At 38.4% G+C, this 21,041-nt stretch overlaps 1 long non-coding RNA gene across 1 annotated transcript in view; it reads left to right on the forward strand.

Annotated features, from left to right (window-relative positions):
* Positions 1 to 20,809, forward strand: part of LOC150047297 (uncharacterized) — a 184,265-nt gene extending 163,456 nt beyond the window's left edge. The window contains exon 3 of the long non-coding RNA XR_016539414.1: positions 20,763 to 20,809. This is a non-coding gene — a long non-coding RNA (uncharacterized LOC150047297). The remainder of the gene's footprint in view (positions 1 to 20,762) is intronic.
* Positions 20,810 to 21,041: the final 232 nt, after the last annotated feature.

A 21,041-nucleotide genomic window follows, 5' to 3' on the forward strand; every position in this document is an offset into this window, starting at 1 on the left:
CAGCTGTGAACACATGTGGATGGTAAGACAGTGGCAGCAGGCATGCAGAAGCTAAGAGCCTAACTTTCTAGAGTACAGTTCTCACCTGCCTTGAGTGCAGTCAATACAGACCTGGAAGGAAGTCACAGCCCTCTTCCCATTTCCACTCCTGTTGTTGGAGTGGATCCTTACCAATGATTGCACCTCCACCTTGTCCCCTTTCCTCCCTGCCCACCCCTGCCCCATCGTAGTCTCTAGTGATTTCAGTTGATGTTATAATGTTCTCCAAACGCCTCTATTTGAGACTTGTTTCAACGCTTTGAAATGTTACATCTTTTCAGAAAAACTCAATGCTCGTGACACAGAAAATAGCATACCACTTCTAAAACATTGAAAAACAAGCTATTCTAATTAGAAACACTTTGTTGTCCTTTTTTATTTACAATGAAGACACACTTTTCCAACTATTGCCCCCATCATCCAAAACTAACTTCCTATTGTGTGAACTTTTTACTTTGTGAGCTTGAATTTGTTATAGTCCTTATGATTGTTTTGCTGACTCTTGACATATCCTAGAATCCTCCTCTAGAAAAGGCTAAAAGGCTATGTTATTTTTCAGCTCTTCGTACTTAGTGCTTAACACATTCTGTACCTGAAAGTGATATTATTTTTTTTGTGGATGTTGAATGAATTAATATTTGAATCAATTCAAAAGTAGGCACATGATGATAAAACAAGGTAAGCATTCCTTTATACAATGAAAGTGATGAACAGTGAATGGTGAAGAATATTCTCCAACAGAGCAATGAAAACATTTAGCGACTAGCTGGTGGATGGTTACATTCTAGATGCTAAGAAAAATAAAAACACTTGAATGACTGAGGGGGGGAAATCCAGCTAAATGATGCTAAGATTTTGCGATAGTTCAGTCCAAATCACAGGATTACAGCCAGCTCTATTTCACAATGACATCCCTCTGTATTAACCTCTGATAAAAGCACAGCAAAGTAGATCATCCATTCTATTTGCAGTAGAATCAGCTGACATAGCAAGAATCTTCATTCCACAAGCTCGCCAAGGAAAACATGCTTTTCTTTCTCTTTGTCATTTGTATCTGGAGGCCAGATACAAATATGCAAGAAGTGCCTTGTTTAAAAAAAAATAAATCCAATTTCAAAAGCTTTGTGGGCTGTTCTGTCTTGGATATTGTCATTCAAACTGCGAGTCCTCAGAGCTGTGTTGCTACAGAAGGGGATGTTGAGGCTTTGGAGGTGAGCAGATAGAATAGATTGGCCTGTGATGTTGATTTGTTGGCTTGTTACAGACATGATGCTTTATTTGACCTACTGTGTAACAGCACTCCAGAATTTCTTGGTCTGGTCTAACTGTAACTTGGTAACCACTGATCAACTTGTCCTCAGACTCTCTCCCTCCTCATCCATCTACTTTAAACCTCTGTGTAATTAATTACAGATCCTGCAAAGGAAAATCTGAAGTGAGCATATAGAGCTTGTCCTTCTGTGTCCCACTTATTTCATGAGTCAGTCCATGTTGTTGCAAATGACAGCATTTATGGCTGACCCAGTATCCCATTGTGCATGGACACCACCTGTCTTCATGTAATTATAGACTCCGAGTGTGGATTTAATCTGATGTAAGAGTGCTGAAGCTTTAAAAGATAATTTTTTTCTTTAAAATATGTTTTCTTAGATTTTATGTTTGGTTGAGAAAAGCCTGTTTCACACAAATGCTTCATGTGTTTAAGTCAATTGAAGAAAAATGCAGACTGGCATAAATGAAGCAATTTATGATGAGTAGATAACCCTTAAAGCTAACTATACCAGCATGGTTGATTTAATTACACTGTGGTAAATACTGGGGAGGAATGCCAGAAATAGGAGAGGGTACTTTTAAACAGTTCTAAGATTCTCATTTTTATTGTAGAAACAAAACATTTCCAACACCTCATGCTATTCCAACATGAACTGTTTCTCTTCCCATCTCTTTCCTGTATCTTTCCTTTCCCTTCTTTCCCATCTCTTTTTTTCTCTTCTCCATCTTTTGTTTCAGAGGTTATAGGAAAATTATAAAACTTATCAGAGAGTCAGACATTGCTAAAAGCTTAGAAAAATCAAGAAACCACAGAGCCCCTGAAAATAGGTGACATTCCAGAACTGGCCAAGAAGGGAAACAAGAAAATACCCACAACTGCTGTCCTGAGATCCATGCCCTGTTCTCACTACCCAAACTTAATGCTGCTGTTCAACTGCTGCAAATAAGAAACCTTCCTGATACCCACCACTGGCCCAGAGGCCTGTCTCCTCTCCTCTGCACTTGATCTAGCACCCTCCCCTCTCTCCTCATACTCACGTACACATTTTAGAGGATTTTTTTGGAAGCAGATTTCCTTGTAAATATGATAGTGAGTCCATCTGGAAATCTAGTAAATGACAGTAAATCTGTCTGCAAAGAAAGTTTCAACCTGCTAAAGCTTTTTCGTTGGTGCCAGCCCAGGAACAGATTAACCCATTAAATCCTACAGCAGCCTCTGGGAAAGCACATGATGGGTTGATGATGAGCAGTTTGAAGCTTGAACGGGCCCCCTATCGAGTTATGCAACTGACTGAGCACATCTGGGCAAGGAATAGCTTGACAGCTGGGGTGCTGATTGCAACACAGGGTGTTGAGAAATAAGCCACCGTGGTGAGGGTGGGATCCACAGTGCTCGTGGTGTTTGTCATCTTCAGTCTTCAAAGTTTTCTGCAAGAAGACAGAAAATTTGCAGAGGGTTTGGCAAACTGAGTGTCAGGGAGTCTGGATTGCAGACTTTGGAAAGGACAGAAATGGAGAAGTGACTATGAATCCCCAGAGTTGAGAGATCCATCTTAATCAAACCATTGCAGAGAGGTGGAGGTGCCAGTGCATGGCCTCTCTGGGCTGAGTGGTTTTCACTCCATGCCAAAACGAAAATGTTAGTGAGAATGACAAATTGAAAATGCCAGTTTTCAAAATCAGTCATTGTTACTCTCAAAAATTCATTCACACAAAACACATAATAAACCATATTTTATAAAAGAGTGTGTGTGGAAGTGGTGCTGTGACTCTACGTGATAGAGCACTAACCTTGAGCTGAAGAGATCAGGACAGCGCCCAGACCTAGAGTTCAAGCCCCATGACCAACCAAAAGAAAAAGAAAAAAGAGTGAGTATAACTCAAGTAAGGACCAGTCTAACCAGAAAGAAATGTGAGTTAGATGCAAGATCTTGCCTTAATTTATCAACTTAGAAGTTTCTAAATTAATGAAATTTTAATCAAGCATTCATAAGAGATATGAACACTATTAGTATTTGTGGTAGTAATAACAGTTTAAATGTGTCAGAAAATGGGTAATAGATGTGAAGTTTCCACACATTTGATTTTTTAATATACTCCGCCCTCCTTTCCTCCCTTCCTGCCTTGTCTGTTTTTCCTGTCTGTTTCCTTCTTTTCATGGTACCTAGGCTTGAATTCAGGGTTCCATGATTATGAGGCTTGGCTTGTACCACCTGTACCACTTGAATGATGACTCCAGTTCAGTTTTTTTGCTAGTTACTTTGGAGGTGGAGACTTACATTTTTTCCCATTCTGGCTTTGAACTTAGAACCTCCAGATATTAGCCTCCAGAGAATGTAGAATGACAGACAGGAGTCATCAGTGTCATGCATAGTTCCGATATTCTATCCCAAAGAAACAGTCCTGATTTTAAAGATACTAAGTTATATGCATACGGAGGTTCATGATGTATTGATAAAAGTAATTGAAATGTGTTGGCAGCAAATATGTTCAACAGTAAAATTAGTGTTGAGGATTCTGTAATTTATTCTAAAAGTATTTACTTAAACCAAATTGAGCACTGAAATGATGTGTGTCTGAAGAAGAAAGGTTCATTTAACTGACTTCATCTGCAAGCCTAGAAGCTGCCAGCATAAGGGTAATTGGCATCTTCTTAGTAAAAAGAGAAGATAAAGATTTGGTTTTTTTTTTAATATCACAACACAGTAGGTTTTTAAGACAGTAAGTCATATGAAGACTGAAGTAATAGTATGAAGACTTCATAAAACACAAAAGATGTTTAGAGTGAAAAAAGGATTTAAAAAAATGTAAGACATGAGTACACAGCTAATTTTCTCTTATTGTACCTGACGGTACTTAAAGCAACTATAGCTAATGGTTGATGGTGAAAATACACCCAAGTCAATGGAAATGTTGGTGGGATGAAGTATTTTTTTAATTATCACTACTTTATGTGGAAATAACACAATGAAATCCCTTTGTATAATTAATATATCAAAATTAAAATGCTGCATTTAACAGTAAAAAAATTATCACTACTTTTAACTTTCAGGTTTACTTGTTGTATTAGTTACCTTGATATATTTTGTTCACATTTACAGCTTTCAAAATGTAGCACAGGGCTATTTCATAGAATGTTCAAATGGTTAGGAGCTAGAAATGTCCAGTTTCTGGATAATCCCAGGCCTCTTGTTTGTTTGTATTTTTTCCCCAGGCAAGAACATAGAATTATAGGTAGGTAGATATGCTCCATTTACACTCAGCCCAGAGTATGTTCTTGTTGTGGGTTTGCAAAAAGCACCCCTGATTCTTTGCTATCCCATCCTCCTTTCCAGGCTGATACATGTGTCACCTGATTTTGCGTCTTTGACCTCAGCCAGTTGTTATTGCTGGATTTGATGAAATGAGTAGCCCCTTGGTACTCTAAAATATTGTACATGACATGGAAAGACAATCACACTTTAAATTTTCTTAGGTAGTTATTTTTAATTGCCTTTTGGGGAGGAGCAAGCCTGTAAGTCTAAAAATATAGAATATTAAATATTTAAGAATATGTAGTTTAGCATGGTAAAAATATCAAGTGATTCTTTATTTCAAGTGATATAAGCCCATTTTGTTGACACTCAGTGTGTTATCTAAACTATATTTCATGTATTATTTCACTCTATCCCAATGGTTATTACTATTATTATTCTGTCTCTAATTCTTCTTCTTCTTCTTCTTCTTCTTCTTCTTCTTCTTCTTCTTCTTCTTCTTCTTCTTCTCCTCCTCCTCCTCCTCCTCCTCCTCCTCCTCCTCCTCCACCTCCTCCTCCTCCACCTCCTCCTCCTCCTCCTCCTTCTCCTCCTTCTTCTTCTTCTTCCCCCCTCTCCCCCTCCCCTTCCTCCTCTTCCTCTTCTTCCTCCTTTCCTCTTTTTCTTCTCTTCCTCCTCTACTTCCTTCTTTTCCTCTTCCTCCCCCTCTTCACCTCTCCCCCCACCTCCTCCTGCTCAAGGCCTTAAACTCTCCTTTAGCTTTTGCTTTCAAGGTTGGCACTCTTCCACTTGATCCACATCTCTATGTCTGGCTTTTTGCTGGCTAATTGGAGAGAAGAGACTTTTATATTTGTCTGTCCACAGTGGCTTTGAATTGAAACCCTCAGATCTCAGTCTCTTGAGTAGTTAGGAGTAGAGGTATAAGCCACTGATACTAGGCTGATTTTCTCTTAGAGTACCTAATTGTATCATCATTTGTGGAAGATATTTCCTCCCTGTTTCTCATCTATTTCCTGTATATATGTCTATATCTTTTCTCAGTTTTAAGTGGACCATCCAACCCAAAGGTTTCCTGATGCTTAATGGATCAAAAAATATTTCATGAGGTTGAATTTATTATTTCTGTTTTATAGGCGACTCAGAGGCCAGTCACAATTAAAGAGTCATATATCTAATAGGAGTGGAATTGCAATCTAGTCTTGTAAGCACAGAAATCTGTTCTCCTTCATCCTTGCTTCTGCTTTTAAATTTTAAATCCTATAGGAACTTATCATATGCATCATAGGGAAAGTTAGAAATAGTCATCCAACAACTGGGGTTTTTTTCATATATTTTTATTGTAATAGAAGGGTTACATTATATTCACCAGATAGAAGGTGCATTATTTCACATACATTGATACCCTTTCTCATGTCTTGGTCCCCATTTCCCTCCCCCTCACCCCCACCCCTCATCTTGTTTTCCCCCCTTCCCTATCCAATTTCAAATAACCAAATACAAATATATCCAATATATCAGATAACAAAGTGAGATACTGTAACAATATGAGATAACCAAGGGACAGCAAAAGAGATGACAGATAACATAGTACATTAAGGACAACAATCACTCAGTATATGGCTTTTGTTTCTATATCCTAGAGGTCCTGAGGTTTTTTTAAAAAAAAATTTTATCCTTCCTCATTCCCCTTCTTCTTTTCTTCTTTCCTTCCTTTTCATCTGCCTGTCAGAAATGATTAATCTGTTGCAAGTGCACCCAGCCCTAGACTAAATACTCCAATCACTCGTTACTAGTGTTTCCCGCTTGCATGTATCTTTCTGTTTGAATAGAATAAATCCACATGGTAGGTTGGGTTTGGGGAGCCTTTAATATGTCATTAGGAAGACCTTGGTAAAAGAAAAGGGCAGGTGTCCCACCTGTGGAAAAACAATAAGAGGGGGATTCGTTTCCCAAGTCCAGCATGGGGCTTAGTACACTGGCGAACATCCAAGCTACTGAAGGTATGAACAGCTGGCCTGGTGGCAGCTACTGAATGCAGCGGCACGTGTCCCCGTGGACTTCTGAGGACTCGGTAGATTGGGACTTGAACTTGGAAGGTAAGTTTGGGATTTCAATTATTGTTGTAATCTTTGATCATCCTGTTCTGTGTCAGGCTGGAGAATTTCTGGTATTAATGACCTGATTATTCAAACAAGGCGCAATCCCATTGCTTTTGGTTTTCAGATCTGACTTTTCTTTCCCTCCCCTTCTCAATTTCCCAAAGACAGACTGTGAGTGCAATTGAATTGGGGAAGATTTTCACCTCTTTAATCCCCTTTTCTTCTGTCTTTTCCTTCTACTTGACTTGGTTTCTTTTCTTTCTTAAATCATTACCATAATCTTGGCTTCAGAACCATCAGCATCAGCCAAAGGCAGTCTCATGAGGGAGATATTGCTTTCATGTGTGGCCTAAACATAGCACATAAACGACTCCCTGGAAAAGAAAACAAAAAAAACCCTCCACTAGAAGATGGAGAATATATTCTGTAATGCAAATTTTCCATAGCACTCTTTTATGTCTTAACTTTTGCTCAGTGTGTTAAAACATTTTCTATGTTCCTATCTGGCATCAAAATATTGTTCACTGGAAATATCTTAAGACTGATTCTAATTTTAAAATACTATAAAGAAAAAATATTTCCAGTAGGTATAGGTGACAAGATTCCCCATTAAAACTGAGAGGGTAGGGGATTTGGAAACACAAGGATGCCTTTGAGTGACTAGATGCATTCACAAAGGGTGGATAGTTGAAGAATTAAGTGCCAAAGGGAACCTCTCTTTTTTTGGTGGGGGCAGAGGTGAGTAGTCACATTTGAGCTCAAGGCCTCTTGTTTGCTGGGCAGGTGCTTGACTGCTGGTCCATGTCTCCAGCTCATTTTTATGAAGTGGTTATTTTTTGAGATAGGATCTTACTTCCTGCCCAAGGTAATACTCAGACCATGATCCACCTGTTTGAAGCTTCCCATCATAGCTGGGATGGTGAGTATGTGCTACCAATCCTAGATTCTTTCCATTGAGACAGAGTCTCAGGGACGTGCCTGCCTGGGCTGGTCTAGAACCCTTCTCAATCTCACCTTCCCAAGTAGATAGGATAATAGGCATGAGCCACTAGTGCCTTGCTAAGAGCTTCTAATGTCTGTGAGGTATCTGCTCACAAGATGGTCTCAGGTGAACCACATTGCCCCTCCAAGGACACATAGCAGAGGCAAGACCAGAAACTCTAGTTCTTTCATCTTCATCTTTCTATATAAAAGTCAAGCTGTCTACAGGAAAATGCTTCTAAGAAACAACATACATGAATTGAAAGAACTTTGAAAATGTTCTGTTATCCAAATGTCACAATGTACTTGACCTCTTTTTTTTTTTAGCTCATTATTCTGTGGGTTCACCTGTTGTTCACTCTCATGTCATTCGATGGGCTCACAAGTAAATTAGACAGGTTCTTTGTCCTCAAGGGCTTGAGACTAGGAGATGGAAACTGATAAATAATTGTAACACAGGGTGATAAGTGCTCTATTGAGGATAGTACTGGGCAGAGTGGTACTCAGAACCATTTTATCAAGCAGGTTGTTACAGGCACGCAGTCATCATTGATGCTGGTCTCCATGGGAAGCTAGTTTGCAAGATGTGCTTTTGTGCCAGGTGTTTGCTTCTTTACTATCCACTTTGTGTAGAGATCCAGGAGACTTGAAGTCCACAGATTAGGGGGGAGAAACTGACAGGCCACCACCGTGGTAGTGTGCCAGCTGCAAATGAGCTTGGGGATTTGCTGTGTTCAATTCATTTAAAACCTGAATACTTGGGTATTTTCATCCCTATGGTTTGAGATTGCTATTTAAATTTCACTGGGTATATTTCTGCAGCTGTCACCGAGCTTTGCGTCAATGATGCAGGGGCTGTCCTGGGGCAGGTGGAGCATGTAAGGAGGCCTTTGACCGGACTCTGTTCAGCTTCAGGTTCTGGCTTCAAGTGACTGATTGCACGTGTGGGTTCAGCAAAGCTATTACCGTGACAAAAGAGTAGCTGTGTACTACCTTTAATCTGACCGTATTACATTTCACTATTGATTGCTGCTGTGAAATAGAAACCCTTGTGTAACATGACTTGTTTAATCTTCATAAAAAAAGGCCTTACTAGCCTTAGCTCAATCTAATCTCAATTTAAGACTGGTGATAGTCTTAACTTAAAATAGAACTTATTCTAAGTCAACATTAGGTATTTTAGTTAGTTCTCTCAATAGGAGTAGAATTAAGAGAGAAGTGTTTTCTTTCTTTCCTTCCTTCCTTCTTTGTTTCCTTCTTTCTTTCTTTCGCCATTCCTGGGGCTTGAACTCTGAGCCTAGGCTCAAGGCTAACTCTCTAACACTTGAGCCATAGAGCCACTTCTTGCTTTTTCTGAGTAGTTTATTGGAGATAATATTCTCACAAACCTTTACAATCTGCCCAGGCTGGCTTCAAACCACCATCCTCAGATCTCAGTAGCCAGGGTAACAGGCATGAGCCACATGCACCTGGCTAAGAAATGTATTCTTGAAACACATGTACATATACAGATAAAGACTGAAACAGATATGTATATATCATTTGCTAATCTTTAGGTTAATGCATCAAAATTTTACAGCACCACAAGCCCAACAAAATGTTGAGCCAACAGTTCTCTGCATTCTGGAATCCTGAACAGACTTGTTTTGATTATAATTAACATAGTTCATCAAGAACTGTCTCTTTTTTTTTTAATCCCAAGTTTTGTATTATTCAAAGGCAGTGTTTCTGCTCACTCTGTCATTTCTTCATGGGGGAGGCAGAGTTTGTAGCAAGATCAAACAACTGTGCTTCATGTCTGTGTGTACCCAGGCCGAGTGATCAGGACTCCAGGAGGATTTGTGTGCATGCATCATGCCCTGGGCACTTCCCCTCCTCAATCCCCATGGAATTTCTCAGCTGCAGCCATCAGTCCAAGGGGTTAGATGATCCTGAAAGAAGCAGAGCACATTGCTCTTATTCACAACCACTCCCTAGCTCTTGCCACAGTTGTGAAAAGCCAGTAGAATGGTGGGCTCTGGCTGACCTCGTGACCTCTGTGTTTGATCTATATTCTCTCCATCTCTACCCTCTACTTCCTCAAGTCACTGGGTGTTATTCTTATACTCAAGTAACAATGCACATGCTTCTCTGATGTGAAACCTGTTGGGCTTGCTGGCATTCTTATATGTGTTTTGTTGTACCTAGGACAGGTATTCTTATAAGTGTTGGCCATTTAGAAGGGAAATTATTTAATTTTTTTTCATAGCACTCTGTTGTTGGCAGGACACATGGAGCCCTAGCACAAACCTTTCACGTTTCAGATAAGAAGTGTAACACTCTGTCGACCTGAGTAACAGGGTTTAGGAAATCTCTGAATATTCCCCATCCAACTGTCTTATTTCAGAGTCGGTTCAAGTCAGTATTTTAAATTAAAAATTCTACATGAAATCATTATGTGTGTAGAAATACTGGAAAGTATTTCATAGGGTAACACCCCCCCACCCTAGTACCAAGGGAGTAAGTAGAAATAACAAATCACCCTAGTAGATTTGGCCCCAGATATTACAGATTCTATAATACTGTTGCCAAGTTATTCCAAGGTGGGACTTTATAATTATGGCCATGAAAATGACCTTGAATTCTCCAGATGTTCAAATAGAAGAACCAATGTTCTCTCAAGTGTTGGAGGTCTGCATATCATGCATTAAAAGAAGAAATAAGCACTGTGTAGAACATCTAATTTATAATATGAGTCAAAAGGTTTTTTTTTTTTTTAACTCTGTAAGACTCTACTTTGGAGACTAGATTTGACTGATTTCTTGCTTTGTTTTGTTTGTTTGTTTGTTTTCTATTTCTCATTTTTGCCAGTCCTGGGGCTTGAACTCAATGCATGCGTATTATCCACGAGCTTCTTTTGCTCAAAGCCAGTGTTCTACCACTTAAGCCACAACTCCAGTTTCAACTTTTTGGTAGTGTAGTGGACATAAGTCTCACAGACTTTTCTGCCCAGGCTGGCTTTGAACCATGATTCTCAGATCTCAGCCTCCTGAGTAGCTAGGATTAGAGCCCTGAGCCACCAGCGCCTAGATTACATTTGACTTTCAGCCTCAGCCACTTACTCCTGTTGAACCAAATTTGATTATTCTTGTCAAATACTCCTTAAAAGTATCCAGATTCTTGTTCGCTTCTGTCACTTGCCCTTTTTTTTTTTTTAACCATATGCCTTAGGTTTTGTGAGAAATACAGCGTTGATAACCCTCCATTTTGTGTGGAGGTTTTTCTTCAAGTTCTTCCCTTTGCTCTTCAATCTATGCTTCCTTTCTAATACCTATTGGAAAATCTTTTAACTTCTGTTTGAAGGCTTGAACAAACTGGACCAACTTGACTTACCCAAACCTATTGATTTATACATTTATATTGTGTCATCCTGGGGTTTTAATTCAGGGCTTGGGTGCTAGCAGCTAGCACTCTACCACTTGAACCACAATTCCATTTTCAGCTTTTTTTTTTCCTGGAGATGAGTCTCATGGTCTTTCTGCTCCAGCTGGTCTTGAACCATGATGCTCAGATCTCAGTCTCCTGAGTAGCTAAGATTATGGGTGTGAGCCACCTGAACCCAGCTATCCAATATTTTTTTTTCTTTTTTTTTTGCCAGTTCTGGGCTTGAGTTCAGGGCCTGAACACTGTCTTTGGACCTTCTGGAGGCTAGCCCTCTACCACTTGAGCCATAGCACCACTTCCGGCTTTTTACTGTGTATATAGTACTGAGGAATCGAACCCGGGTCTTCATGCTTGCTAAGCAAGCACTCTACCATTAGGCCAAACTCCCAGCCCTAATCTAATGTTATTATAAGCATAGATTCACATTTCAATTAACCTGGTCCTGTGGTTAGCTATTATGCACAGAGCTAACTGTATCTACATAAGCTTTATATATATTCTAATTCATTATGTTCTTAATCCATTTTCCTGAATCAAGCTTAATTTTCACCTCTCTACCAAGCTTCTTGAACTCCATTCCTTGAGTGAGTTTGCAATATAACACTGAGGTATATTGCTTTTGTTTTAGGTCTTGTATATCATACCAAAAAAATCAGTAGCTTTTTAAGGAAGAAACCATATATATATACACTGTCAGTATTATGCATTCATGCTTATTCTGTGGCTTTAGAGATTTTGGAAGTTAAAAATTGTTTTAGTTATGCCAGCCATGTTTATCTTACCATAAAATATTCACTGTGCAATCAGTTTATATCAAGTGTCTGTGGAATTTATTTATTGTACTGCTATTTTAATGCTGAGTTTTAACCACTAACCTGAAAACTTACTAGTAGAGCACCAGGATTTCTTAATAATGATTGTGCAATTTGCTAGATTCATACAAAAAACCAGTCAACTCAGTTAAGTCATATTTACACATAAATAGAATGTAAGCCATGTCAAAATCGATTAAGATCCTCATTTCTTCATTTTTGATCCCATTCAAATGGAGATAAGAAGAGTTACCATATATGAAAATTTATTCTTTGGAACTTGTTTTTTCACAGAACCCATTGTCTAAGAAGTTTTCTTTATACCTATTATGCAACTGTCTTGGTGAGGATATTTGCTTTTATGTCTTGTAAGACTCCTAATTAGACTCTTTGCTGACCCATTAAAAGTGGTTCCTTTTACTAAGAAGCAAAAAGTAAATGTCATAGTAACATTCCTGTTTATGAGCATTGCGGTTCTTTATTTGCTACAGTAAACATTTTATTACAAGGGTTTTCCCTCTATTATAATATGAGGAGGACATGAAGGAGTAATATAATGAATATATGAAGGAATAATAGCATAATAAAATGCCATGTTTAGACACTGCCCTATTTTATAAAAATCTTCCGGCCAGGAGTTTGCCTAGTGGTTAAAGTGCTTGCCTAGCATGCATGAAGACCCGGGTTCGATTCCTCGGTACCACATACATAGAAAAAAGCTGGAAGTGGTGCTGAGGCTCAAGTGGTAGAGCTCTAGCTTTGGGAAAGTCCAAGGACAGTGCTCAAGCCCTGAGTTCAAGCTCAGGATTGGCAAAAAAAATCAAAGTGATGTACAGAAGGGTTACAGTTACATATGTAAGGTAGTGCGTATATTCCTTGTTGAACATTATTACCCCCTCCCACATTTTTCTCCCACTCGCCCTCCCTTCCAATTCCCCCCCAACTTCATATGTTGGAAATGAACTTGACAAAATCTCTTAATCATTTTATGAAATAAAAATCCAAATTCTACTTAAAATGATCCTCTCCTTGGTAAAATTCTCATCGTTAAACTTTCACCCCTCTTTCATAAGTTGTTTAAGGTTGATTGACGCAGTTATATTGCCTTCTTTATTTATTGGTCTCTGATATATATCCACACATGGAGGCTGTGGCCTGTTTTGAGGTTTCCATCTTTGTTAGTATAAAAAAGGCCTGATAAGCCAATAAAACAGTTGACATATGTTTTCTTTAAAGCTATGGAAGTCCATGTAGCAAAATAAACGTTTAATTTTTTTCCTTTCTTCTTAATCAATATAGAAAAGAAATTCAACTTCTAAAGATAATATCATCTGTCTTGAATAGACTCTTGTGCAGTTTCTTCACAAATCCAGGACTAGCCACATAATAGATACTCAACAGTAATGTGCTAGAATTGTTATGAAATCATATGGGAAACCATTGTATTCATAGAAATCTATACACTGTATTTCTATATTCTAGGGAATTTGCCTGTCATGATGAATCTTAAGAGTTAACTATATGCAAGCAAGTGGGGCCAATTTGGATCAGAGAATGAAACCCTCTGGGGAAGTTAGATGTCAAGTTTTTTCTGGTGAGCGCCATCTAGCATTTTCTGTGGAAGGTCAACTCTTAACCCTAAGCAGTAATGTGATACTTTGTGCTATTCTGTCTTCATGATATTTCCAAATGCATCATAACACTGGGCAGATTGCTTCCTTAAGTAGGCAAACCGGCACACATATGCATAAAACATTGGCAACTATAAATTTGCTTCTGGCTATAGCATTTAATCCATCTTATTTGAATTCATTTGTCGTGTATGGACATTTTTGATATTATGGAGTCCCCTTACATAAAGAATGGGTGCGAATTTAATTTTTTACACTTGAGTTATGTAAAAGTGTGTGTATCCCCCCAAATGATTGCAATTTTTGCTTTTTGTTTGGAGGAGTAGAGGACTCCAGGTTATGTGAATTCTAGGCAAATGCTCTATCTCCAAGCTATACCCTCAACCATGCAAGTTCTCCATCTAATTCAAGTATGGTGCTTGGAAAATCAATTTATATTTTCATTAAGTAGCTCTATTAAAATGCTTCTGAAAGAGGTAGTGATATTTCAAGAAGGAAGAATGTAATCACAAAAAAAGATCGATTTATACTTACGTTGGCAAAAGTCTAGGGTAGAAAAGTGGACCAGAGAAGTGGAAAAGATAAAAATAATGAATTGTTTTTCATATGTTTTCATTCAGTATATTGTTTATATATATATTGAAATTAAATTTCAGCAAGAAGACATGAAAAATAAAAAAATTAGGGATTCGGCAAAACAGACTGTAGTTTGTGTTGGTTAGGTTAGGTTTATCAGAACATTGTGTATTAGATCATTGAGCATTTTCTCCCATGGTACTATATAAAAATTACATGGTGGAAATGGCTTGGGATGATTATCAGACAGATTTGAGTGAATCTAGAAAAAAGTTAGAACTGAAAAGCAAGGGCCCAAATTACAGGTTAGCAGGGAGAATGTCTAGCAGAGGATATGGAAGAATCATTTCACTTGTAAAGCACTAAATTTCTCAGGCATGAGAAGGAAGGACTAAATTATGACTTTAAAAATTTCCATCTTGCACAAATAAAACCTTGTCATGATATTTCAGTTTCTGAAAGCCATCAAATTATCTTGATAGGAAGGTAAAAGGTTCATCTCCTCTTTTTTTTTTTTTGAGCGAGAGTTGATATTGAGAATCTAATATCTAGAGATAACAAGGACCTGAAAAATTATATGGGTTTTTTAAAAATGTGTTTATTATCTTTGAGTAGTTTCACAGAGAAGTTGCCAACCATTAAAACAGATACCACAAAAGCATTATTATTCTTTTAAAAGTAATCCCTCATTAACCAATTATAGTTCAGGTGCATGGAATAGAAAAATGAGTAAGTCAGAACATATCCCTTGTTTTCAAAAGATTAATATCTTAGTTGTCTTCCTTTAATTACTGAGTTCTAACAGACTAGTGTGAATGGTATATTGATATATTAGCTGATATTAATCTCCTGAGGTTAGTCATGGGTGTTTCTCATGTATGAAGAGGATACCATTCCTTTTTAGCTTTGTGACCTACGTTTATTGCTGTATTCTATTGTCAGCTCTGTAAGTCAGCAAATCTTCATAGTCTAGGCATTCAAAATCCAAGTCAGATTGTCTACAGAGAATCCTTTAACCCATTATTGATCAGCTCTGTGCTGTGTGGAGCAACTCATTTAACCTCTCTCTGTCATCACATAGCAAAGCGATCACGCAGCTAGAATAAAGATGGTCCATATAACACTGCTTACACTCATAAATATTAACCACTGTTACGATCTGTCTTACCATGTTCAAGTATCTCCTCCACTTGGTCCTATAGTTTCATCAACTGCTCTCTCGTTTCCACAAATGGTTTCTCTTTTGAATCAGATGGTAGTACTAAAAAGGACACTAATAATTTACAAAAGGTAACACTGGTAAGTAACTTCCAGCTTGGTTCATTGGATCTGGGCTGCCATTTTGCCCTTTCTTCTTAGAGTATGGATTACTCTAGTCTCAGGTCTTATCCTGGCTTTGGCTTACTCACTTGCCATCAGTAATTTTCAGTGGGCGAACAGCTTGCTTTCCATTTTTAAGCCGCATGTATGTATGCATGCACGTGTGTATGTATGTATGTATGTATATATGTGCACATGCACTAGTATTGGGCCATGAATTTAGGGCCCGGGTATTTTCTTTTAGCTTAGCTTTTTCACTCAAGCCTAGCATTTGATCACTTGAACCAGTGCTCCACTTTGGTTTTTTTGGTGATTAACTGAAAATGAGGGGTCTTTCTTGCCTGGACCAATTATAAACTGTGATCCTCACATCATTTAAGTAGCTAGGATTGCAGGCAGGAGCTACCATTATCCAGCATATTTTTTAAACTTTTACAACTGGATGGCTAATTTCAGCCATAAGCCTACTATATAATTACTTAGGTATCCGCCTAAAGAAAACTGAACTATTTTTATGTGGACTGAAGTATTATGGGACTGCTTGTTTAATTCACTCTTTGGAATTTGGCAAAAGCTTGCAACACTGCAAAAGTAGTCATGAAAACAGATCCAGATTCTGCTAGTCCACTCTCACCCCTTCATTTTTCTATGAGAAATCTGGTTATCTCTGATCCATTACAAATTAATAGTTTATTCATCTGACATGTGAAAAAGTACATTTCATTGTTAGTATTGACATTTTTCTATCACTTTAAAAATCCTCTTTATTCTTAAAGAATCTGCTTCCCGTTTCTAGATTCTATATATGACACGCAGGTTTAGAAAATTTCACCTACTGGGGCTGGGAGTTTAGCCTAGTGATAGAGTGCTTGCCTAGCATGCACGAAGACCCGGGTTTGATTTCTTGTACCACATACATAGAAAAAACCAGAAGTGGTGCTGAGGCTCGAGTGGTAGAGCTCTAGCCTTGAGAAAGTCCAAGGACAGTGCTCAGGCCCTGAGTTCAAGTCCAGGACTGGCCAAAAGAAAAAAAAAAGTATTTACTGGGGCTGACAATGTGGCAGAGTGCTTTCCTAGCATGCACCAAGCCCTGGATTCAATTCCTCAGTCCCACATACACAGCAAAAGCCAGATGTGGTACTGTGGCTCAAGTGGTAGAGTACTAGCCTTGAGCAAAAGAAGCTCAGGGACAGTGCCCAGGCCCTGAGCTCAAGCCTCAAAACCAGAAAAGAAAAAAAAAAAACTTTTACCTTTTTTTTTTCGTGCAGCTTAGTACCTAATATTTTCAATGGGAGCATATTACATTATGTAGTTAGCCATTCTTGTTATACAGTATAAAATCCTTCAAATAAACATCTATTTTACAATTCTTACTCATCAACATCTTGCGACTCCCTCCCCTGCAGTAGAAATTTCAAAAAATCTGTCTTGATAAATCCCCTGTTGGGTCCTGGGGTAAAGAGTTTCTAGTACTATAATAATGAAACACTTTGTGTGTGGAGAAGAATGATAGGAATAACAACTGTGCTACATCAGATCTCATTAAAGTCAATGAGCTGCAGCTTCAGACCGTTCATAGGCTTCGACAGTTTCTATTGACGATTCTGTACTTATTATCTAAATGGCAATACAGGCAACCCTTCACTGGCTGGATTTCCATTTCTGGAAGCAAAGGAGCTATGTGAACCATAGAAGTGTTTCACTGCACTGGCTTTGGAAATATTTCTTTGAGGAAGTACCATGGTTTTTAAGTGTTATTCTTGTTGCTCTTCAGTTATGTCGTGGAGATGAATACGTTTTCCTGGTTATAAAATTTAAAAAATACTGAGTTAATTGGAAATGATTTGGTTGAAACTAAACATACACTGCAATAACAGGGGAAGAAGTCTTAGATGACGGCTACATATTTTTAGCACCAATGGGCTGTACGAGGGAGAATTTTGACTTACTATCTATGCATGTAATGTACCCTGATCAGGCTAACCTCCTCTCTCTCCCCTTTACCTTTTTCACAACTTCCAAAAGAGACTGAACCTATGATCAGAGGAAAAACAGAAGCCGCTCAGACATGAAAAGTCCTCTTGGCAAATGCAGGCTGAGTAGGGAGGCCTGAAGGAAAAAGATGTACAAAATAGGTTGTTTTTTTAAAGGCAATAAACAACAACAACAATGGCAAAACCCAGGGTGTTCTTCTACCATACAAGATCTCTGGAATAAGTATCTGACAGCTGCAGCTGGCTGTGGGGAGGGAGGGAGCTGTCTGGTGGACAGGAGACAGTGCATCATCCTTCATGAACCAATCTTCCTCCCTTTGAGCTACTTAGAGGTTTGTCTTCAGATCTTTGGATTAACCTTGCAAGTAGGCCTAGATTAATTTCAGAGCCTTCCCCAAAGTCCTCCCACCTGCTTGCTTACTTAATGCCTTAAATTCTTGCAAGATGGACCAAAGCTTTCATTCCACAATTAGAAGGAAGAGGCTTAGACAGCAAATGCTTGATAGAAGATGACTAAAATTTGTTATGCCTCTACTTACAAAACTTCTGTACTACAACCTACCCTGAAGACCAAATACAACTCTGATGAGAGCAGCAACAACTCATATTGGATTGCAGCCATATGAAGTAAAATACCACTGGTTAAAACAAATACATTGAAGAAGAAATAAATTAGAGTCGATCCTTTTGTTAACATGGACAGAGAAAACAAGCATGTAACTGGTTTGCATTTCTGTAAATCTAAAACTGAGGCCAAGAGAAGCCAGTTTGCCATATTTGATATTTTTTTCCATATTTGGGATATTTTATTGTATTTACTCTGATGGACTTAAAGGATCCCTGTGACACTTGAGATGAAGCTTGTACATTTCAACTTTTTTATCAGGTCCATTAAATTATTGAGAAGTCTTACTATTTTTATTGATGGAGATGGTAAAATAACATGGAGACAGTTTATATGCTTTAAACCTTAATGAAAACCACAAGGACCAGTTATTTACTGTGTGCACATAACACCTTAGAGTTTTATGCTCCTAACACACAAATGTGGCAGAAATAAATTTTCTTTACTGGTTATTTCAGCAGACTAAATAAAAGAAGTTTTTTTTTCCAGCATGAGAAAAACATTTATTCAGTGACATAAATGGGTGATGACAAAATTGAAAAGATGCAGTGATATTTTAAAGAGACGTGGAATATATACTGTACAATTTGCTTATATGCATATGGAGTGGAAAGACCTGGGCCTTGAATTCGGGGCCTAGGTACTGTCCTTGAGCTTTTGTGCCCAAGGCTAGCACCCTGCTATTTGAGCCACAACTCCACTTCTTGCTTTTTTATGGTTTTTCAAAGATGAGTCTCAGACTGGCATTGATCTACAGTCTTCAGCTATCAGCATTTTGAGTAGCTAGGATTACAGGTGTGAGCCAGTGGTACCTGGCTACAACTTGACCTTTTGAGAAGCATAAAATCATCAACTTACTAGACATGTTGGGGTTTTTTTTTTTTTGAGGGGTGAGTCGGTCATGGGGCTTGAACTCTGGGCCTGGGCACTGTCCTTAAGCTCTTCAGCTTAGGGCTAGCGCTCTACCACTTTATTACTTGAGCCACAGTGCCATTTCTGGGTTTTCTGGTGGTTACTTGGAGATAAGAGTTTCATGAACTTTTGTGCCCCAGCTGGCTTTGAACTGAGATCCTCAGATCTCAGCCTCCTGGGTAGCTAGGATTACAGGCCTGAGCCACTGGCATCTGGCCGAAAATTCAGTTTCTAATGAAAACTTTGAAGTTTGTTGTGAAACTACTCCTAATATTTTCAACCATTTTACTGGCTAGTTGCTTTTCACCTTGCTACAACCCCCCCCCCCCATGTCAGGTTGGTGAGGAAGCTCAGTGGTGGACTGATGTGAGGGTTTTGTGTGGTAATATTTTCTTGCAGAAGGCAGGGTCTTCACCTCACACTGAGTCAGCTACCTGCTCAGGTCTGTGCTGCTTGTGTCTTCCACTTACCAGCTCATTTTTAAAAGACAGACAGTGCTATGTGTTTCTTGGCCTTTTTCTCCTAGCCAATATGGTAAGACTTCAAGTCTCATTGTGGGATAATTACTATCTTCTCTTTGCGTGAGCCATAATTCAGTGGAAGCTATTTCTGCCCAATGAAAGGAGAACAGAAATTATGTAATTGAGAATAACGACTTGTAAGCTACAAATGCCTAAAATCTTGTGTTAAGTCACACCCACCCACACATACATACAGATAGACAGACACACACACACACACACACACACACACACACACACACACACACACACACACACACACACACACACACTAGCTTGGTGGTTTTAACAGCTAGTTTACTGAGAATCACCACAAATGCTGAACTGCTCAGTAAGGAAATAATGAGTCAGTCTCTCTAGAAAAGTTATTGGTAAGCATTGGTGCAGTTAAAAGGGTTGTGAATTTATTCAAGGTATAACTCCAAAAATTTCCACTAGATTTACATTTACTAAAATAGGAATATTTGCAAAATGTATTCCTTTCACTAATGTATATTTTTAATTGCTCACTCACTAAATATTTTTGGAAGAATGTTGAAGAATTTGAAGAGAAACCATACTCATTTTTGGACATTATTTTTAGTCACTCAGTAGTAGGGCTTGAACTCAGGGCTGAGGCACTGTCTCTGAACTTTTTCAGAGCTAGTACTCTACCACTTTGAGTGACAGCTCCATTTCTGGCTTTTATGGCATGTAATTGGAGATAAGAGTCACAGATTTTCTTGCCTGGAATGGATTTGAACTGTGACCCCCACATCTCAGCCTTCTGACTAGTTAGAATTACAGAATGTTCCACTGGGCCTGACTTATTTTTAATTAGTGATCTATAAAAACTCTCTGCAAAGAAATATTGCTTGGGGGTGAGGGGGAGGGAAATGGGGACCAAGACATGAGAAAGGGCATCAATGTATGTGAAGTAATGCACCTTCCATCTGACGAATGTAATGTAACCCTTCTACTAATTACAATAAACATATATGAAAAAAAGAGAAAGAAATATTGCTAAGAAACATGAAATCTCAACAACAAAGGGTTAGTGAATTTTTAAAATTGATGATATACAAGGATGATTCTTAGCATTCTTAATAGTGGATTTTTAGATATTTCAACCCATTTCTAATGAAGCAGAGCTTAAAAGAGTTTTGCCAAAACACTAAACACAGTACTGACTGTTACAACTGTTGGGCCTGTTTCTTGAAGTTGGTAGTAAAAACCCATGAAAATTATATAAAAAATATATACTAATCATTTTACACTGAAAAAAATGACTGCACTCAAAAAAAAATGATTCTTTGTATTTCAGGTCCTCCAGGGAAACGAGGAAAGAGAGGTCGAAGAGGAGAATCTGGTAAGTCTTTCAGCTGTTCCATGTGTTTATTTCCGGATAGTTGTCGTATTTATCTTTCCATGTTCATGAACATACATTTTGGGTTTTGTTTGACAGTCCTAGGGCTTGAATTCAGGGCCTGGGTGTTGTCCCTAAGCTTTTATGTTCAAGGCAAGCACTCTTTCACTTGATCCCTAGCCCCACTTCTGGCTTTTTCGAGTGGTTAATTAGAGAAATGAGTGTCATAAACTTTTC

This window comes from Megascapheus bottae, chromosome 23 (genome assembly GCF_031878675.1).
Source record: "Megascapheus bottae isolate mThoBot1 chromosome 23, mThoBot2.hap1, whole genome shotgun sequence".
Lineage (NCBI taxonomy): Eukaryota > Metazoa > Chordata > Mammalia > Rodentia > Geomyidae > Megascapheus > Megascapheus bottae.